General features: G+C 47.0%; 1 long non-coding RNA gene across 1 annotated transcript; it reads right to left on the bottom strand.

Annotated features, from left to right (window-relative positions):
* Nucleotides 1-2634: 2634 nt before the first annotated feature.
* Nucleotides 2635-5907, bottom strand: LOC117098474. The gene is made up of 3 exons (XR_004443426.1): nt 5793-5907; nt 5156-5278; nt 2635-2986 (listed from the first exon to the last, which is right to left on the bottom strand). It is a non-coding gene; the product is annotated as an uncharacterized LOC117098474 (long non-coding RNA).
* Between the last annotated feature and the right edge of the window lie 821 nt (nt 5908-6728).

The raw sequence follows: 6728 nt of genomic DNA, 5'->3' as shown, positions 1-6728 counted from the left end.
CTGGAAGACAATCAATGTCTGTTACTGAAGCCCCCCAGGACATGGCACTGTGTTATGGCAGCCCTAATGGACTAATGCAGTCACCGTTCAGGAACAAGTTTTCCCAGTGACAAGGAAGTTAAGCATTCAGTTCATCACTGAGCGTCTATTCTTTAAACTTGTGTCTAATCTATGAAGGGGCCTCTTTGTGGTCAATTGCAGTCTAATTCAGATGAAACCCAAACTATACATGCATGTGAAAAGACCGAGGCCTCATCATGGAGCTTACTGGTAGCACATTGTTGATTCAAAATGAGCATTTGCTCACCTGTCTGTCCCCCTTTGGGTTCCTAGTAGGACTGTGTCTCTATTTGTTGAAAATTTTAATTTAAAAAATTTGGAAGCCATCATTTGTTTCTTATTGCAAAACTTACACTCAAATATTGTCGAAAATGTAGACCAGGAAAAATAAGAAAATGAAATCTAACAAGTCCCTGCAATCAGAGCCGATCCTGTTCGCATTTGTCATTTCTCATTCACAGTGGGGTATTTCTTTTCTTTCTGTGAATGTCCATCTGCAATGGACATATATATTCAGGGTGCCCAGTCTAGATCATTTCTTTATCTACCGCTTTGGCCATAGAGGAGTGTGTGGATGTGGATGTGTGTGTGTGGATGTGGGTGTGCCAGTGTGTGCTTTAATTAACTGTATGAGCCCTTAGAAGATTGACGCTTATTGTGTGAGAACTGGGCCAAGACTTCTATAGTGAAGATCACACAACTGACTAGAAAGAGTTTCTTAGGTATGCAAAGCAAGCACATTCTAGGAGAATGTTTCAAGCTACATGTCCTTTGCATAGCTTCGGTTCATTTACAAAACTGGGACCATCTGATACACATTGGTTTTAACTTTTTCTCACCAATAATCTGTCATAAACAACTCTCCACATCATCAAATATTGTTCTACAGCACCATTTGTATGGCTTTGAATCTTTTATTGCAAGAATATATCTTAATTAATCTATAGATGGATATTTAGTTCTTTTCTAATTGTTATTATTATCATTGCTATTGTAGAAAACAATGTTATGATGAACAACTTGGTAGCCTTTGCTTATATCCATGATTATTTTCTTGGGATACTAAATTTTGACTTTTAAAATTTAACTTTTACCACTGGTAGATGAGGGAAAATCCCTATATTCCCAACCAATAAATGATCTAAACCAGACAATTAGCAGGAACACAGTGATCATTGCAGACGTCTGAAAGTATTCACCTTTTAGACGAAATTGTGAGGATGATGGAAATTCATGGAGGGTGGTTGGGAAGTTAATCAGCAGGGAGGAATGAGGAAGAAAGCAGGGAGAACGTCCACGCCTTTCCATAGCTCAGCTGAAAATGAAGCTGCCAGAAAACAAGTAAGGAAATAAAAAGACAGGTAAAGAGAGCTAAGGAGTAGAGAATATGGTTGTTAGAAGGAGTGGAGTGATAAGGCTGTGGTTTGAAGACCTGATATGACTGGCATTCAGAACACTGTCACGCCCCACAAGGCTGGCTGGCATGTCTATTGCCCACCGTGTGCTTTCGGGGGACTTGGAATATTTAGCCGGTTTGCCATCATTGCCCAGAGCCCCTGCCACTGATATGTGCAGAGGAAACCAAGAAGTATAACACTAGATGTGGCAAAGCAAGAAACGGAGGCAGAGCGACTGAAGGAAGAAAACTCATCTAACACTTTAGAAAGTAAAACAAACACATTTGAGTGTTCTGTTTCACATCTCTGATTGCTTCATCCATATGGAAAATTCAAAATTCTCTGCAATGGACATATATTCAGGGTGCCCAGTCTAGATCATTTCTTTATCTACCACTTTGGCCAGAGAGGAGTGTGTGTGTGTGTGTGGATGTGTGTGTGTGTGGATGTGGGTGTGCCAGTGTGTGTGTGGATGTGCATGTGTGTGCTTTAATTAACTGTATTAGCCCTTAGAAGAGTGATGCTTATTGTGTGAGAACTGGACCAAGACTTCTATAGTGAAGATCACACAACTGACTAGAAAAAGTTGCTTAGGTATGCAAAGCAAGCACATTCTAGGAGAATGTTTCAAGCTACATGTCCTGGTACCTGCCCTGCTGGCCTGGTCCCCAGCCTGTTCTATGATGATGCCCGTCAGCAGTTCCTTGCTACCCTCTGTATCTGTCTGTGAGCTCTTTTGGCTGCTGGTGGTAAACTTTTGGCCCCTGACACTTCCCTCCCCCACTCTGAACACAAGCCTATAGCACCACTTGCTCATGGGAGCCTGTGTGGGTCCTGTTGTCCCAGGAGCTTGGCCCTACACTGCTCCGGCATGGTAGACGGGCAGGCAGGTTTACAGTGTGGGAACCACAATCCTCAGAATGAGACTGGCTCTGAATCCAATTTTTTTTTTTTTTTTTTTTGAGACAGTCTCGCTCTGTCGCCAGGCTGGAGTGCAGTGGTGCCTTCTCGGTTCACTGCAACATCTGACTCCCTGGTTCAAGTGATTCTCCTGCCTCAGCCTCCCAAGTAGCTGGGATTGCATGCGCCCACCACCATGCCCAGCTAATTTTTGTATTTTTAGTAGAGATGGGTTTTCACCATGTTGTCCAGGATGATCTCTCCTGACCTCGTGATCTGCCTGCCTCAGCCTCCCAAAGTGCTGGGATTACAGACGTGAGCCACCACGCCCGGGGTCTGAATCCAGTTTTAAGAGATTGACATTGCTCTATAATCCAGCCATGTCATTTGGGATTTTGGACATCCAGGTGGGGAATGTAATGATGAGCACAAAGCTGTTTCCTTGAAAGGAGGGACCCTTGCCTGAGAAGGAAAGCCTGTGGCTGCCTCTGACCCAGTTGGTCATCTTGGGATGGGTGCTATGGTCCCAGCAGGCTTTGTGGAGCAGGTCACCACCACCGTCATCACCATAGAGAACTTTTGTGACATGAAGCTGAAGTCCACAGCTCCACGGGGACCTGTGATGAGATCTGGAGACCCGGGAAGAGGGAAAAGCAAATGAAAGCCATGATGAGATACCAGTACACGCTTACCAGATGTCTAAATAAAAACCGCGGACAACAAGCGCTGGCAAAGGAAGTGGAGCAATAGAAAGCTTCATAAATTGCTGATGGGAATGTATTAAAATGAATGGCAAAAAGAGCAATTACTTTTGCACCATCCTAGTAAGTTGATACAACCACTTTGGAAAACTTGTTGGCAGTGTTTATCTACAGCTTATTGTATTCTACAACTTAGCAGTTCCACTCCCAGGGGTACACCCATCTTAAGTGCATGCACTGTGCACCAAAAGACATGTGCAAAATTGTTTGGAGAAGCACAATTTGTAATTGCCCAAACCTGGAAACCCATTTGCCCATCAAGATTTGAATAAGCCAGTAAAAGGTGGGATGTTCTCACCATGGAATACTCTTCATCTATGGTTCTCAAAAGTGTGGCATCAGCCAGCCTAGGCAACATGGTGAAACCCTGTCTCTCCAAAGAATACAAAAAGTAGCCTGGAGTCGTGGTACACACTGATAGTCCCAGTTCCTTAAGAGGCTGAGGCGGGAGTATTGTTTGTTTGAGTCTGGGAGGTCAAGACTGCAATGAATCATGATTACACCATTACACTCCACCCTGAGCGAAAGAGAGAGGCCCTGTCTTAAAAAATAAAGTGCAGGCTGGGCACGGTGGCTCATGCCTGTTATCCCAGCACTTTGGGAGGCCGAGGCGGGCAGATCACGAGGTCAAGAGATCAAGACCCTCCTGCCTAACGCGGTGAAACCCCATCTCTACTAAACAAAATACAAAAAGTTAGCCAGGCGTGGTGGCAGGCGCCTGTAGTCCCAGCTGCTCGGGTGGCTGAGGCAGGAGAGTGGTTTGAACCAAGGAGTCGGGAGGAGCTTGCAGTGAGCCGAGATTGCACCACTGCACTGCAGCCTGGGCGACAGAGCAAGACTCCGTCTCAAAAATGAATGAATGAATAAATAAATAATAAAGTGCAGCATCAGTATCATAGGACAATCTGTTAGCATACTCTGGAATTTTATCTCAGACCTCCTGGGTCAGAAACTCTGGGGGTGGGGCCAGCAATCTTGTGTTTTAGCCAGCCCTCCAGGTGACTTTGGTGTGGGCTAAAGTTTGAGAACTTGCTGTGATATGTCAGTAAGACTGAAGAAACTGCAACTCCAAGCAAAAATATGAATCTCAGCCATAATGTTGAGCAAAAGATGTCAGACCCAAAAGAGTGCATGCTGGAAGATTCCATTTATACGGAGCTCAGAAACAGGCAGAACTGTTTTGTGCTGCTAGAAGTCAGTTATGGGTGAGGCCTGTGAGGCACCTAGAACAAAATGTAAGGGGCTAGATGTGCTTGACCTTGAGAGGGGAGGCCTCCTTACACTGTGCACCCCAGGTTCTTCACCCTTTCCCAACCTTGGTCCGAGTGGTGATTATTCTGGATGGTGTGGGCTAAAGACTTCATACATACTTGATGGTCAGTAATCCAGGGTCATCCGTGAGGGCATCCAGGCATTACTATTGTTCTGTGTCTCCATGTGGGTGCTGTGTGCACTAGGGTGTTCAGTTCCTTAATATTCTTCAACCTGTACACTTACAGCTGGTGCACTTTATATAAATACGGAATAATCTTTCAATAAAAGATTAAGTACATATCCAATGGGAATGATGCCCTCATTTCAGTGATGAATGGCGTTGGAGTAATTGTTTTCATACCATCATGGGTCGAGTGTGTGTGTGTGTGTGTGTGTGTGTGTGTGTGTTTTAATGGGCTTAGAAAATAGAAAAATATATTCAGGGTCAAATCTGGTAGATTATATATAATTTTTTTTCTAGAAAATGACATGGGGTTTCTGATGTAGCTTAAATGGACTCTAAAGGCTACTGCCAAGAGAAGGGAGTTCCAAATGTGCTCTGAATGTGGGAAAAGGTTTGGAATGAGAGTATAACTTCCCAAGGGGCTTCCTTGAGGGGCCCCTCCCTGAAGCCTGTGATTTCTGGCACAGGCACTAACAGATAAGCCAGTAAGTGTCCCCATCCCTTACCACCTGCATTCTGGGAAAGTGGTGGTTTCTCCTTGACTCAGTACTTTTACTTGACTTCGTGCCTTGGTGAGCTCCATGGATGGCTTGTTTTACCTGTGTATTTGAATGCAAAGGGGAAATGTCCCTCCAGGCTGTGCTGCCAGCAGCTGTGCTGGAGTCAGTGACAACACACAGAGGAAGCCGGCTCTCGGGAATCCAAAGCATTCTGTGCAGACTCTGAAGGAAACAGGAACAGATAATTCTAGCAACTCCCGCCTGGATGTGGGGATGTCTCTGATGGAGGAGAGGGCTGTTGGCCAGAACAAACCCCCGCTGACTCCGGACACTAGCCCCGGGGCCAGGCAGTGGTCGATTTCTGAGTAAAGTTGTCTCCGGAAGCAGAGTGACAAATGGCTCCCTAGCTCTGGCTCTGAATGAAAACGCATGAGCGCCGCAGCAAAGCCCTGCAGCGTTCTGTGTGATGGAAGAGAGCTTAGCCCAGCCTGCCCGCTGCCCTCCCTAGGTTCTAACCTACCCTGGGGACAGTCGCCGCCCCTGACCCCCCTTCGGACCCCGCTTCTGACCCTGCAACGGTCAGCAGGGACGCGGTGACCCAATGCTCCTGCACAGGAAATATAATGACCTAACCAGGCCTGGCAGAAGGACCGGTGGTGAGCAGCCAGTGGAGAATAGCTCTGTCTATCTCAGCATTACTTCACTGTCTAAACTCCCCCGGAATTCTGTTGGATACCTAAGTATTTCAGCAAATGTGGTATCCCACTCTTCCTCTAAAGTAAGCGCCTGCTGTCGTTCAGTTCAGCATCCAGGTGCTTATGTGAGGAATCAGCCGTGGTTGCTCTGTCTGCCAGTCTGTCTAGCAGGGGCCACCTCCCTCCACCCCCGGAGCCTCAGCCTCACCCAAACCCCGCCCCCTTCCTGGGGTGTGGCCACAGCCTTCCTTATTCCCATCCTTGTCCCCTTCCCAACCCACCTCTCCTCCAGGAGAAGCCAGAGCCGGCAGACACAGCAGCGGGATCATGGCCTTCCTGAGCCCAGCCTTGCAGTTCCTAAACCCTCTCCATTAATCATGGATTCATTTGCTTTGGCCTCTTGATGCTCTGCTGACCCTAGAGAGGCTGCTTCTCCCCCATTTAACCAGGTCCTAAAGAGAGCAAATGACTGAGTGCAAACACCTTTCATATGCAAAGCCATTAAGGCAGAGCTCACACCCCGCCACCCCACTATGCTCTTGGCCACTGTCCCCTTGCCCTAATCACCCCAGAGCCAGATACCAGACAAGTAGGGACCGTCCCATGCCCAGGGCCTGCCGGAATTACTCAGACCAGCCAATCCTAAACCTGCTTACCCTGCCTCGCCTGTTCTTTCCCATGAAAATCACAATCAACGCTCCCGCCCATTTCCCTTCACTCCCTTGCCCCGCCCCCTGCTTCCCCAGGGGACCCTATGGTATGGATCCCAGCTCACTTTTCAGTGGCAGTCTGCTCCTGATCTGTTGGCCTTGCCGTAGCTGAATAATAAAACCTACATTCTAAAACATCCTCAGAGGGAAAGACAAGGTCTTCACGTGGTCTAGGCTCTGCTGCCGACTCCGGGAGCCCCTGGTCACGTATGGTTATTGAGCATTTGAAATGAGGCTGGTCAAAACCAAGATGTGCTGTGAGTGTAA

The sequence above is a fragment of the Trachypithecus francoisi genome, unplaced genomic scaffold (assembly GCF_009764315.1).
Source record: "Trachypithecus francoisi isolate TF-2019V2 unplaced genomic scaffold, Tfra_2.0 Contig01461, whole genome shotgun sequence".
In the NCBI taxonomy this organism is placed as follows: domain Eukaryota; kingdom Metazoa; phylum Chordata; class Mammalia; order Primates; family Cercopithecidae; genus Trachypithecus; species Trachypithecus francoisi.
Note: the sequence above shows the minus strand (reverse complement) of the source record. Positions and strands in the feature narration are given on the sequence as shown.